This window comes from Gorilla gorilla, chromosome 13 (assembly GCF_029281585.2).
Source record: "Gorilla gorilla gorilla isolate KB3781 chromosome 13, NHGRI_mGorGor1-v2.1_pri, whole genome shotgun sequence".
NCBI lineage: Eukaryota > Metazoa > Chordata > Mammalia > Primates > Hominidae > Gorilla > Gorilla gorilla.
In genome coordinates, this window is record NC_073237.2 from 132,501,687 (window position 1) to 132,516,007 (window position 14,321).

Genomic DNA, 14,321 nt, shown 5'->3' on the forward strand with positions numbered 1-14,321 from the left:
CATCCCACCGGCCACAGTCCAACTGGATCTCGGAACCCACTGCATGACCCTGCAAAGGGGATGGAGTGACCCCAAGGGGCGGTGAGATGCAGAGAGGCAGCCTGGGGACAGTGTGTGGAGGTGGCTAGGACAGGGCTGGCTGAGGAAGGAACATGGGCTCTGCCCCACTGACGGTGGCTGGGGCCACTGGGCACTCGGTGCCCTGTGCGTTCCAGGGACACAGGTCAGAGGCACAGACCTCAGAAGAAGGGGCACAGGGTGGAACCCTGGGAACTCAACATCCCGGAAAGGACAACACCTTGGTTCCCCATTCCATCCCTCGGGCCTGGGAGACCACACTGCCCACAAACCAGGAAAGCAGGACTCCAGAGGCAGAGGCCAAGAGGAGCGCAGGCCTGGAAGAACCGCTCAGCACCAAGATCGTCACTGTTGTTTCATGAATAATGCAGCCTCATGCTTTAATTGTAAAACAAAGGGAGGATTGAAGAATTTTTTAAAAGTCACCACTAGCCCCCTGCCCAGGGCAGAGCAGCCCTGCGCACCCTTCCAGCAGCCGGTGGTAAAGAACAGAGCCTGTTCTCGCAGCCTGTAGCAGCCCAGCTCCCACTGCTCCCAGCAGGAGATCTCCCGGGTGGCTCCCCCGCCGCAGCGGCCGCCTTCCCGCCAGGCCAGGGCCAGCACCATCGAGCCCTGGGTGTGACCACTGCGAAAGGATCCCTGGCCACTAAGAAGTGACAAGTGATATCTTGTTCCACCTTCTGTGCCCATTCCAAGTGGCTTTGCCGAAAGGACAGGGGGCCACCACCTTGGGTGGCAGCTCCTTTTATTTCCTCCCCTTGGACTCTGGCCCAGCTACCACCCAACAGTGACCCCTGGGGAAAATGCCAAGAGGCCTCTTGAAGGGAGGGGCTGGGAAAGGCCCCACAGAGGACCAGAGGGGTGCTCCAACGGTGGCCGGGAGAAGAAGGGGTGGGTGGCTGAGAGGTGGCGGGTGGGGCGGGGGCTGCCTGAACCTTGACCTAACTCTAGGCGCCCCTGCTGGTGGGTGCTACAGGATAAAACACCCTGCAGAATGCTGAGCTGAGTGTCCCACTGGAGAAAAGGAGGGAAGGAGGTCAGGAGCCTGCCAGACGAAAAGAGGGGTGGGTGAGAAGAAGGGGCGCCCTGGAGGGCCACGGACTCTGGCAGGAGAGTGCGGCCGCGCTGGCGGGCGGGAACACCAAGGTGCACGCGCTCCCGGAGGCAGCTCCACGGGATGGGAGTCCGGGCTGCCTTGGGCACCCCCGGGTCTGCACCCCCGCCACACACAGGAAGGAACGCGCAGCAGAGAACACAGCTCAGGGCATCCAGCGGCCCAGGGAGACGGGCCCACCAGCACGTGGGTGAAACACCTCCAATCCGGAGGCCCCGCGAGGGGGTTGGGGGAGGGAGTGGAACGGCCTGGGAGGCCAACTCCAGGGACCGGGCCTCGCGGCCTTCAGACCCACAGGTTTAAGCGGCTCCACGACGAGAGTCCAAGACCAAACTTCCCCCAGAGCCTGACAGAGGGGCTGGGAGGTGACCTCTGACCTCCGACCCCACACGATCCCAGCAAGAGAAGCAGGAAACTCCGTCGGAAGGCCTCGTTCCGCCCTGGCCGTGCGGGGTGCGCGGCGGGCCCCGGGCTCCGCTGAGTTTCTTAGAGAAGGGGCTGGGGCCCCCCGACCTCAGCTCCGCAGAGGCACAGAAGCTGGCAAGAGGCAGAGCCCCCTCCCACTGCAGCCGGACCCCAGTTTCTCCCTAAGCTGGGGCCCGCGTGGGGGAGGAGCGGGAGGCGGTGACGACCCACGAACGGGCCCACCTGGACCGGGAGGGCGAGGCGCGGGCCCGGCTGGGCCAGGCAGCTGCGCAGATGCGCCAGGAGGGGTGGGTCCCTCCGCCCTGGCCCCGGGCCAGTCCTGCCCGGGCTTCCCCACCCGGAGGGCTGGATCGGCCAGTCGGGTCCCTGGGGAGGCCGCGCGGGTCCCCAGAAATCCAGGGAAAGCCGGCGGGCGGCGGGGAGCGCCCCGGGACGCCCGGAGCCAGTGTCTCCCCGAACGCGCGGCGCGGCGTCCCGGCCCGGGGTCGCGGGCGCCTCCGCCGGGACCCCCCGGCCCCGCCCGGCCCCCCTCCGCGGGCTCCCGAGGCCGGTTCCCGCGCGCACGCCCGGGCCGGCGCGGAACTCGGCCGCACCCGCCCCGCGCGGCCGGCACTGCGGCAGGGGGCTCGCGCCAAGTTGGGCGGCCGCGGAGTTTGCGGGAAGTGCGGGCCCGGCCCGTGGGACGACCCCGCCCGGCGGCGTAACCCGGGGGCGGCCGCGCGCGCCAAGTTGGCGGTACCTGCGGGCGCCCGGCCCGGTCCGGCCTGGGCAGCTGCGGCGCGCCGCCCGCGGCAGGAAGTGCTTGGCGTCCCGGCGCTCCGGCTCCCATGGACTTTCTCCGACCTCGCCCAGCACCGGCGGCCGCACCGCGGCGGGGGCGGGGCGGCGGCGGGGGAGGCGCCCGCGGGCCGTTAAAGGGACAGCGCGCCGGCCGCGCGCGCGCGCGCGCACTGGCAGCCAGGTGGGCTCCCGGGGTCGGGGCTGGGGTCCGGGGGCCGGGAGGGTCCCCAGTGGGGGCCGGCGGGGCGTGGGGAACCCCGAACGCGGGGGAGGGGAGGCGGCAGCTCCTCGCCCCTCGCGCGTCCTCCTTCCGGAGCTGCCGGCGGTCGACCCTGCGCGGGACACCCGGCGGGAGCCGGACGCCGCGGCGCAGAGTACGGGGCTCGGCGGCCGGGCCGGGAAAGGACCTGGAGCGCCGCCCTCCGCCCTCCCCGGGCCCCGGCCTCGGCCGGACTCGCTAAGCCCGGGAGAGCCACCGGGCCCCCCTACCCCGCCCCCGGGCCCCCCTACCCCGCCTCCGGCGCGCGCCCTGCCCGCGGCAGCCGCGTCCGCACGGTGCAGCCTCCGGGATCCGGGCGGGGGAAGTGCGCGCATCCGCAGCCGCCCTGGACGCTCAGGCGGGCCGTGAAAGACGCGGATACGGGAGCGCCCTTGGGCGAACATCTGCGGGGCTCCGGCGCCCGTCCCTGCGGCCCGGGAACTGCAAGCTGCCTGGACTGGGCCTGGTGCTGCCTTCAGGCCTGGTGTGATCCGGGCGCACTGGGGCGTTGACAGTCATTCCGGCACCGGCCACGCAGCTCTCCATCTGCCCAAGGCCACGCTCCTGAGGACAGAGGTGCAGTTTTAAAACAAGGGCACGGAAATAAAACCGGCCACACACCCGGAAAGACCCAGAGACCCCTCCTCAGCTGCCCCCTAACCTGGGGCCTGAGGTCAGGACAGGCTGCAGTGGTCCTCAGAGGCTAAGCCAGCCTCACTCCCACAGCACGCTCAAGGGTCGTTGCAGGAGAATGGAGTGATACCACCTCAGTGGTCCCGAGCGAGGGCGCTGGGAGAAGGGTTGAGAAGGAGATGGCCACCAGCATCCCAGAGAACGCCTTTGGGGCTCTGGGGATCAGAAACCTGGGGCTACAGCCCTCCTGGCACAGTCAGCCAAGGTCATTCCCTGGACGAATCATCAGAAGCTTGGCCAGGTTCTTGTCACCCCAACCTCAAGCTAGGCCCTTGATCTTGGCCACAGACTGGCCCTTGACCCCAACTTTAGGTTCTACTCAGCTCTGCGTCCAGAACACACACACACACACACACACACTCTCTCTCTCTTCACTCCCTGGCTTGCCTTCTATGAGGGTGAGTATGGAACCCCGCAGGAACTCTGGGCTCTCCCCACAGAGTCCCATCTAGACCTAAATGCAGTCCCAGGTCCCACACCCCAACCCCCCTCCCCCCACTACTGCCACTTCCAAACCCGCCCTGCAGTCTACTGTGGGAAGGAGGTGGGGTAGGAGGGTTCTGAGTGCCTCCCACACCCAGGGCATGAGCTCAGCAGCCTCAGAGTTCCGGTGGTTCCTAAGCCTGACTACAATCTCTGCAGGATCTCTCAGCATAGCTACCCCAAGCCCCTGAGAATCGTGAATCCCAGAGACAGATGCCTGGAGCTGCTTCCAGCCCTGGGGCAGGCCTCATGGGGCTACCCACTAGGACCCGTGGCCCTCCAGGGATGGGACTGATTGTTTTAATCACTTTTATTTTCTAAATATTAAAGACATTCTTCCTTGGTGAAGGATATTTGGAAAGCATTGAAAAGTGTTTAGAAGATAGCGGATACGCAGAAATCAATTCCCCAATTTCTGTGTGTCTATCCATATGTACACCAACATATATTTGCACCTTTTAAAGCAAACCCTGCATCCCTACTGAATTCCAGGCCCGTGCTACTGAGTATGTACACCTTACCGCATTTAACGTTCACAACAGTACCATGAGGTGAGCTCTGTTTATTCCTTTTTTTTTTTTTCTGAGTCCGAGTCTCACACTGTTGCCCAGGCTGGGGTGCAGTGGCACGATCTCAGCTCACTGCAACCTCTGCCTCCCGGGTTCAAGCGATTCTCCTGCCTCAGCCTCCCGAGTAGCTGGGATTATCGGCACGTGCCACCACGCCCAGCTAATTTTTGTATTTTTAGTAGAGACGGGGTTTCACCATGTTAGGCAGGCTGGTCTTGAACTCCTGACCTCAGGTGATCCACCTGCCTCAGCCTCCCAAAGTGCTGGGATCACAGGTGTGAGCCACCGCGCCCAGCCTTATTCCCGTTTTACAGCTTAGCCTGGGGCTCACTCAGGGGTCCCCAGCAGGGCCTGGGCTGAGTGGGGCTCACCCCAGGTGCATCCTCCGCATCTCCTCCCTGCATTTGATCTTGTTGATTCCTGGCTGCTACAAGGGCCTGGTGGCCACAGTCTCAACTGAGCATAGCTGCACCGCTGCTATGGGTCTCCAGCTCAGGGAGGCCCCATCCGGGATCCAGGCCTGAGTTCTCACGGCCTTGTAACTTGATTTTTCCCCTTCCATCCAGAAAGCATTGGGCAGGGGGTAAGGGGAGGTCACAAGCCACATCTGCAGACACTGCAGAGCCCCTGGGTGCGCTCAGGAGCCATACACAGAGGACCAACCTGTTGGCCTGGACACCTGCATGTCCTCCCCTGGATGGCAGAAGCCTTTGGTGGCTCTCCAGGTGCTGCTACCATTGTGCGGTGGTGACATCCCACCCCAATCTCACACCAGATCCAGTCTGTGCCCATCCTAACAGCTCTGTGTTAAAGTCATGTCAGAGCCACCCTCCTGGTCCACAACTGCCCTGCTCTCCAGTGATTGCCACAGCCCCCTTCCCCACCCCAGTCTCTAGCCTCCCCTCCAGCCCTGCCCCAGCCTGTCACAACGCAGCAGCACAGGCTGCTTCTAAACCTGTTGGATTACCCCCCCCACCCCGTTCAGAACCCCCAAGAGCTCCCCAATGTACTTCTTGCTCAGAGCACAAGCCCGGGTGATTGGGTGACCAGGACCCAGCTCCCCACCCCCACCTCATACCCCACCCTACCCATGCCCCACATCCTTCCCCACCCCACATCCCACCCCCATGGTACCCTCGCCCACGCCAGTGCCTGCTCAGCTGTAGCGAGGCTGGCTTCTGCTGCACCTTCTGCCCCAGGGCCCTTGCACCGGCTGTTCCCACTGCCTGAACCTTCTGCCCCTGTGTCTCCAAGGCTTGCTCTGTCACTTTCTTTGAGTCTCCACCCCAGTATCCCTGGCTCAGGAAGCCTTCCCTGACCCTTCCTTATGAAAGAGCCACATGGCCATCGGCATCGGGCACCCGGACCCCATCCTGACACTGGTCCGCCCTTGGCTTCCATCGGCACGGTCTCCCGCTTTGTCCACTGTCTCATCACTGGCTCAGTGTGGTGCCTGGCACACAGCAGGTGCCCTGAGGAGTCTCAGAATTGGAGCCTAGGCTCCATCCGTCTCCACCCTGTTTCCTGGGGCTGCTGGGGGATGCTGTGCCCCCTCTCCCACACCTGCCCGAGTTCTGATGCCTCTTCCCGGTCCTCAGAGTGTCCGGGGAGCTCGGTCAGCAGAAAGGGAAGTAGCAGGCGGGGGGCCTCAGGTGCCTCCCTGGTGCTGCTGTTCGGGTCAGCCCTTGGCCAGGGCTGTTGGGCTGAGAAGACCCCAGGAGGACCTGGAGCCTCTCACCAGCCCAGCACAGGCTCTCTCGGCTGTGCTTCTGGGACAGCTCCCCAGAGCCAGAGTGCGCCTCTGCACCCTTGTGGCAGGAGGACAGCCAGAGGGCTTCTCTGCCCACTCTCTCACTTGTGTCTCGCCTGTCAACACAGAAGAGAGGTGCAGAACAGCCTTTGGTGAAACGGCCAGTGGTGCCGCTGTCTCGGGAGGAAGCCGCTTTCATTGTCTGAAGAGCAGTTCACGGGGGGCAAGAGAAACCATCTGATTTCAGTCCGGTCCTCTGCCTTCCTGGGGCAGGGCTTGCCGGTGGGGGAGGACTTTCCTGTTCACTGGGAGCCTCCGTGGTCCCCCGCAGACACCCCAGTCCCAACAGAGAAGACGTGGCCAGGCCCCTGGCCTTGTAGCTTACGTGCAGCAGATGATAAAGGCCCCGTGAAGACACGTGTGCCCAGTGAGACAGCCAGAGAAGGCTGCTCCTACTCGACGGATGGGCTGAGGAGGAAACGAGGGAGTGGGGGAACCCTCAGGGGTCGGGGGGTGACAGGAAGCCGAGCCTGCCAGGGCCTGCACCCTCACCTCCACCCAAGGGGGCCCTGTCCTGTGAAGCTGCCCCAACGCCTGGCCTCAGAGGGCTTGTGGTCCAGCAGGCAGCACAGGGAAGATGTGGCAGAGGTGATGAAGAGCGGTGGTGTGTGTGCGGGGCGGCGGGGGTGGGGTCGGCGGGGGGGTTGTGTGTGGGGTGGCGGCGGGGTGGGTGCGGGGCGGCGCGGGGGTGTGCGCGAGTCGGCCGGTGGGGGGCGGGGTGTGGGTTGGCGGCGGTAGGGAGGGGGCGTGCGGGGCGGCGGGGACAGGCCCAGGGCCATGGACTCCAGACCAGAAAGGCAGAGACTGACTTGGGGTGGGCTCTTTCCTCCTTCTTTTTTTTTTTTTTTTTTTGCCTTTTTTTTTAAATCGAGGTGAGATTCACCTGACAGCAACCACTATCAACTGAACAACTCCGTGGCATTTAGCACATCCCTGGGGCTGTGCGTCCGCCACGCCCAGCTCCCAAGCAGCCTCCGTCCCCGCAGCTGTCTCCCCTGCTTCCCAGTGCCTAGGATTTTAGCAGCAGCGCCGCCTCCATGCCCTCCGCGAGGCCCCCTTTTTGTTTTCTGAGTGCTCGTTCCTTTCTTCCATCATAATCCATGGTTACATATCAGTGTGTCGATTTCGCTCCCATCCACCCTAGAGAGAGGCTCCAGGAAAGCCCCGGCTGCTCCCACAGGGCCCCTTGTCAGGGCCCCGCTCTGTGCCAGCCTGAGGGGGCCGAGAGCGGAGCAGCTGAGCCGGCCCTTGCGACTGGGGGCTAAGCTGGGCCCACCAGCCTCACCCTGGGCCCTGGGTGCAGCCCCCATACTTGGAGTAGAAGCCAGGCCCTGTGTTTCTGCAGTTGGGGTTTTGGCTGGTACCTCCAGCGTGGGGTTCAAATTGAGCCCATTGCCCCTTTTTTTTACTAAAACTTTCCCAATCCTGTAGCCCCCAGGCTGCTCCAGGGGGCAGCCTCCTCCTACTGTAGGAAGTCAACCCAGGAGCCCAGGGTGGTGCCTGCTGAGTCCTGGAAGACAGTGAGGGGCCAGGGGGCCCCAGAGCCCAGGGGACGAGAGCTGTGCACAGCAGAATGGCCCAGGACACTGGACAGGGCCTCACCTACCTGTCCACCCAGGGACCGAGGCCACACTCCAGCCAAAGCCCCACTCAGAACATCAGGCCTTGGCAGGCCCCCGGGGAGTCCACCTTGAACACCACCCCCTCGGGGTCCTGAGGCAGCTCCGGGGAAAACCACCTCCGCTTTGGTTCTGGAGCCAGTTCCTAGAAGATGTGCAGTTTGCAAGACCAAGCCCAGCTGGCCCCGCCCCCACCACCGGCTGCACTGGGTGCGGCTCCGCCCACCTGCAGGACAATGGGAGATGCAGGCAGGTGTTTGTGACTCTGCAAGGCCCTACATCTCCCGCAGAGCTGGCTCGGGCCCCTGGTCACTCCCCCACTTGCCATTTCTTTCTTTAGGACGGTTATTCTAGTGAATGGGTTCAAAGCCTGGGCCGGACTGCCCTGGGCCCTCCACCCCTTGAGGGGTCCCCATCCTGTCTACGATCCTGCTGGGCAGAGGGCACTTCTATGGGCCTCAGATGCCAAGGACACTTGCCATCCTGGCGGCTCTTTTGGGTGTCCCTGCTGTGACCACCACGAAGCCCAGCGTGCTGATCCCAGCAGCTCCCGCCTCTGCCTGCTGGGCTGACCCTTTGAGGCCTGTGTCCATACCAGGCACTGGGCTGTGTGGAGGGGACGGGACTAGCTCCAGGAGGCCAGAAGGACCCTGTTTGCCCTGTAGTGAAACTGTCCCTCTGTGCTCAGAGATGTCCCTCCCAGCCTGAGCTGCTGATCTCGCCCACTCCTCAGCCTTGGTCCCCCCACCCACGCTGTCTCTTGCAGTACACTGGGCTCTCCCTGAGCTGCTGACACAGGACCTTTGCACCCGCTGACAGACACAGGGCCTTTGCACCCGCAGCTCCTCTGCCAGGACCCCCATCTCCCTGCAGCAGCAGGTGAGCTCCAGCTTATCCCCAGGGCCCAACTCGGGACTTCAGGGAAGCTGTCTCTGAGCTCCGGTGGCTCTCCCAGCACCAGGTTCCCTCCTCAGGGCCCTTGATGCGGCTGAACTTACATCCCCCCACACCCCGGACGAGGAGGCACCATTTGCTGGAGGAGCCAGGAACCCGGTAGACACAGCAGAGGCCTGTGTGGGTTCCCTGAAGGGCCAGATTTGGGGTCCAGCTGGCCCAGAGGGAAAGTGGCCAGCAGGGCTGCAGGTGAGGCCCTCCGTCCCTCTGGGCTACATGGGCGGGCCGGCACCCGACTCCCAGGAGTGACCAGGAAGGCATTTGGCCCCTTTGAGAACAAGTCACTGGTCCCTGCTCATCTGGGGCTCCTGTTCTAGTAGCGGGGTGGCAGGCTGGTTAAAAGAGAAATCCAGGTCTGCCATGGAGGAGGCAGAGGTGGCGAAGGAAGAGCCTGGGCCAGGACTCGGCCTCGTTGGAGCTAGCGGCTGGAGGGGCGCCTCTGAGGTCTGGCTGCCGGGGAGAGGGCTCTATGAGACCTGCTGGGTTCCCTCCCTGGGGTCCAGTGAGGGTGGGGGTGGCGGTGGAGGGGCTGTGAAGGTGGAACCCAGAGGAATGAGGAGGGCTGGGAGGGAAGGAAGGGGAGGTGGGGAGCGTTCGGACTGAGGCCGGGCAGGTGGGCCCGTGAAGGCCACGCCGTGTCCTGGGATAGGGAAGATCGGGACGAATGGCCCGCTGTGGCCACCCAAGTAGGGACAGGCAGTTGCTGCTGGATTCTCAAGTGTCCAGGGAGTGAGGGCCAGACTGGGCTGGGGTCAATGATGCAGGGATGGTCTCTATGGCTGGACAAGGTCACTAGGGTCTGGAGGTCACTTGGAGTAACCATTGCTCCAAATCTGCCCCCAGTTCCTGGTCCAGGCTTTGTTTTTTTTTGAGACGGAGTCTCCCTCTGTCACCCAGGCTGGAGTGCAGTGACGCGATCTCGACTCACTGCAAGCTCCGCCTCCCGGGTTCATGGCATTCTCCTGCCTTAGCCTCCCAAGTAGCTGGGACCACAGGCGCCCACCACCACGCCCGGCTAATTTTTTTATTTTTTTATTTTTAGTAGAGACAGGGTTTCGCCATTCAGAGGATGATCTCTATCTCCTGACCTTGTGATCTGCCCACCTCAGCCTCCCAAAGTGCTGGGATTACAGGCTGAGCCACCGCGCCCGGCCATTTTTTTGTATTTTTAGTAGAGACGGGGTTTCACCGTGTTAACCAGGATGGTCTTGATCTCCTGACCTCGTGATCCGCCTGCCTCGGCCTCCCAAAGTGCTGGGATTACAGGCGTGAGCCACCGCGCCAGACCCTGGTCCTGTCTTAATCTCGTGTCTGGCCACAGCTGCCTCCCCCTCCTCCACCTTCTTCTAGTGGCTCTGGAGCCTCGCTGCTCTCCTGGGCTTTCGTGCCTCCTGGATGCTCTGCCTACCCTCCGTCCCTCGAGACCCCGAGGGCAGAGCAGCTGCCTCTAAGAGAGGTGGAGCCATTGGAATCACAAGGTCCCGGGGCCAGACCTGCTGAATCCGAATCTCAGGCGACCAGTGTGCAGGCTGGAGTCCACGATGGAATCTGGGGGGCAGCCCCTGAGCCCAGCCCATCCTCTGCTCCGCAGGTCCTGGGACCTGCTGGTGCCTGTGGAACTGGCTCAGGATCTGGCCCTGGGAGGAAAGGGAGGCTTTTGGTCATCTGAAGGTGCCATGGTGTGAGGGTGAGTGAGGGAGAAGAGCATCCCAGGGCGGCGGAGGTGGCGGGAAGGTCCCCACCATGAGAAGAGGGATGTGGCACGTGGGGCCCCTCCGGGCCGGGGGTGCAGACGGTGCAGCACAGGTGCCAGCAGAGCCCTTTCCTCCAGGTGCCCACAGTCAGGCCACACTCCACCTGTCCACCCTGGCGCACCCCAGTGGGATGAATGCCGCCCCCACACCCCATGCATAGGGGCCTCCGGGGCGGGGAGGAGTCCCTGAGGTGTCCACGCTGCACCCCTGGCCTCCTGCCAGCCAGCCTCATGGCCGTGTGTCTGCCGGGGTTCAGGGAACTCGGAAGGGCTGGAGGGGAGGCCAAGGTCCCAGGAATGCACCCCAGAGCAATCCGGAGTGCCTCTGTGCAGTGGAGGGATGGGGAAGCGGGGCGTTGCCAGGGACTTGGGCTTCAATTCCCTAGTAACAACGATGGGCCAGGAAGCCACCCTGCTGAGCGCCTGCCCGGACGCTGGGCTCGGCGCACTGCCCTGCTGCTGCTAGAGCAGCCCCTGAGCCCCCAGCAAGTGCAGCCAAACACTGCCCGTTTCTGTGACCTTCGTGCCGGATGCCCAGGAATGTGATCTCAGGAGAGAGTGAGCACTGGTGTCCCACCCCACCCTGCAGCTCGCCACCCCCTCCACCCCTGCAGCCTGCCCATGCAAGCCCAGGGCTTCTCCAGGTACAGAGAGCTCACCTGGCTCCGGGCAGGGCGTGCCAGCAGGTGTGCAGGTGCACAGCCATCTGGAGGTGGCTGCTCCGTGACAGAACGGCCCCTGCTTTAGTGTCCATGGGGGAGGGTGTTTCCTGGTGCTTCTTACATACAAGCTGAAGGATGGAACAGGCAGCTGAAGATCACATAAACCACCTCATTTCCAAAAACTCTGGGCAGAGCACGTTTGCTTTTATTATGCTAATTCACCTTACCAGGACCAGGGCAGGAATGCCTGTCCATTTCAAGTCCTGCTAATCTGCTCAAGCACTACTCTGTAACTGAAGCATGCATTTGCTTCAGAGATTCCTAAATTCCCCCAAGAAAGCAGCATCTGGGTGGGCCTGCAGCTCTGCCCCACTGAGAGGGTCTCACTTTCCTCAGTTTCTCCGGCCCTGGCCTATTGTCATTTGGTAGACCCCACTCCACTAGAGGCTAAGCCAGGGCCCAGTACAGTGGATCTGGCCGATGGTGCCAGCACACCTGCACTGCGGGGGTCAAAGGGGACCCTGGCAGCTCAGATGCTGGGTGTATGGTGGGGTGGGTGGGGAGTGCTCACTGGCTTACAGACCAACCCGGCAGGCAGGCCCAGTGTGCTTCTGAGGGCAGAGCCAGGGTCCCCAAACCATTGGCCTCCCTTGTTTTGCTTTTCCCCTCGTCTCTGTGGTCCTGTGGTTAAAGTGAGGACTGGGTGCCCTCATCTCACAGCTGGGAGTTGCTGAAGGCTGGTCTGGAGATAGAGACCTGCTCATCTGGCCCCATACCGAAAGCCCCACACGGAAAGCCCTCGTCTCTGGGCAGCCTCTGCTTCCCTGGGACCATCTTCTCCAGTGGACAGCAAGAGCCAAGGGGCATAGCGGAGTTGACCAGCCAAGGGGGCCACACCCCTGTCCCCAGGAGGAAGCACCATTGCAGATGCTGACCTGAAAGCAAGAGTGTTGTGACCCAGGCCCAGGAAGGCTGGGGTCAGACCCTGCTGTCCAGGCCCTGCACGGCCTTAGGCTGGGCCAGTTGGTCCAGGGAGAGCAGAGAGCAGGGAGGGAGCTGGAGGGAGCTGCCTGCTCAGTTGGATGTGGCTCCTTCCCGGCCACTTCTCAGCCTTGCTCTGGCCTGCCATAGCGGTGCCCACAGAGTCTTGGCGGAAAGAACAGAACATCCCATGGCTCTGAGCCAGGTCCCTGGAAGGATGGTGACCTGGGGCATCTGCTGTGCCCTGGGCCAGCTGGCATGGGCACGGAACGGGCTGCATCATCCCCTGGGGAGGAGGTCGGCTCCCGCGGGGCCTGGGACATCTGTGGGCGTCTTGTCAGGCAACTTTGGGTCTCTTTTGCAGAAGAAAACTGGGTGAGTATTTTGGTTCTTGTCAGCGGTTGCAGAGCCCGTGCCTCCCTCTGCTCCTGAATTAGGGCAGTGCCGTTTTGGGTTCCGTATGCCCTCCCTCGGTTTAAATTGGATGCTCTAATCGTCTTCCTCTTTTGTCCTAAATTTCCCTCTAATGTTTTATGCAGCTGTAAAGCAGCTGCTGCCTCCTGCTCCAGAGAAGGCTGAGGGTCGGGCGGCTGCAGTGACTCACCTCCTCCCGGGAGGCACTGCAGAGCCCCTTGGCAAAGTCAGGCTCAGGGGACAGCCACTGTCCTTTGCAGGATACATGTGAGAGCTGGGCTTGGGAAAGCCTTTGGCAGCAGCTAGAGGCTCCCAGGTAGGACAGACAGAAGGACTTTAAGGGGTCAGATTCCAAACAGCAGGGCTGCTTTTCCGGGGTGTGTTGCGGGGGCCGGGGGGTAGTTGGCTTTTTTGTTTGTTTGTTTGTTTTTGAGATGGGGTCTTGCTCTGTCCCCCAGGCTGGAATGCAGTGGTGAGATCTCGGCTCACTGCAACCTCCACCTCCCAGATTCAAGCGATTCTCCTGCCTCACCCTCCCGAGTAGCTGGGATTACAGGCACCTGCCACCACGCCCAGCTAATTTTTGTATTTTTAGTAGATTCGGGGTTTCACCATGTTGGCCAGGCTGGTCTCGAACTCCGGACCTCAAGTGATCCGCCCACCTCGGCCTCCCAAAGTGCTGGGATTACAGGTGTGAGCCACCGTGCCCAGCCTGGGAGTGGGGTTAGTTGTAAGTTGGTGAGAGGCAAGCACAGCTCTCGAGGGACATCCTGCCCGGAAGACGTACTCGTGGGGGCCTCAGCTGGCCCTTGGCACAGTCATTCAGAAAGTGAATGTGAAGGCTTGCTCTGCACCCAGCCCCAGGAACCCGTGGGGCAGCAACCTGTTTTTTTGTTTGTTCGTGTTAGGCTCAGAGCTCCCAGAGAGGGTCTAGCATCCTTCTACAGACTGACCCCTGGAGACACCCCCCACCAGGATACATCCTTGAGAATAAGCCCCAGGAAAGGGTTTGGGCCACAAATGGCCTTGCCTTCCTGGCCCAAGGTCATCAGATCTGCCTCAGGCAGGGCCTGCAGCTAGCCCCCAGCACCTTCCCTTGAGGACAGGGTCTGCCCAGTTTTGGTGGAAGGAACAGGGCACCAGCCTCCAGTGCTGCTTCTGCGATCCCATGGCCCCGACCCAGGCCCCAACCCAGGCCCTGGTAAGACGGTGACCCAGGGAATCTGGAGCTCCCTGGCCCACTGTGGCAGCCGCGCCACAGGTGACATCGTGAGCCCCGCCCCCCCACCCCCCACCCTGAGTCCAGCCCCAGCCCTAGTTCCTTCTCCCTGAACTTCCCACCTGGGGACAGAATGCGGGCCTAGGGCTTTCCCTGGGGGTGACCTGAGAACAGCTAGTCCAGCGCCTCACCCCACTGCAGGCTGTAGGCCCAGCCTCCCTGGGTTCCCGCCCCCTTATCTCACAGGAAGAGCTGGGCCTGGAGAGGGGCAGATGGCTGCACAGCCCCACGAGGGGCCGGGGAGCTGCACCTCTTCCTGCCAATCAGCCCAGCAACCGGCGACCCCAAGCGCAGCGACCGCAAAGGGAGTGCTTGCCCATCCGCGTTTGAAAGCAGACTTTTTCTCAGCAGGAACACAGGACTCACCTGCCACTGGCTACCCAGGGAGGGGCTTCCCTGTTCCTCAAGGGGCCGGAGTCCCTCCGTTCTTTGGGGGACCATCTGAGG

General features: G+C 62.8%; 1 protein-coding gene across 2 annotated transcripts in view; it reads right to left on the reverse strand.

The window, feature by feature from the left end:
• NACC2 (NACC family member 2) overlaps positions 1-2,510 on the reverse strand; it is a 90,833-nt gene extending 88,323 nt beyond the window's left edge. The window contains exon 1 of one of the 2 annotated variants that reach the window (XM_031014664.3): positions 2,358-2,510. The gene's annotated coding sequence lies outside the window, so the exon portion shown is untranslated. The remainder of the gene's footprint in view (positions 1-2,357) is intronic. The other variant, XM_063696868.1, reaches the window with a different exon arrangement.
• Positions 2,511-14,321: the final 11,811 nt, after the last annotated feature.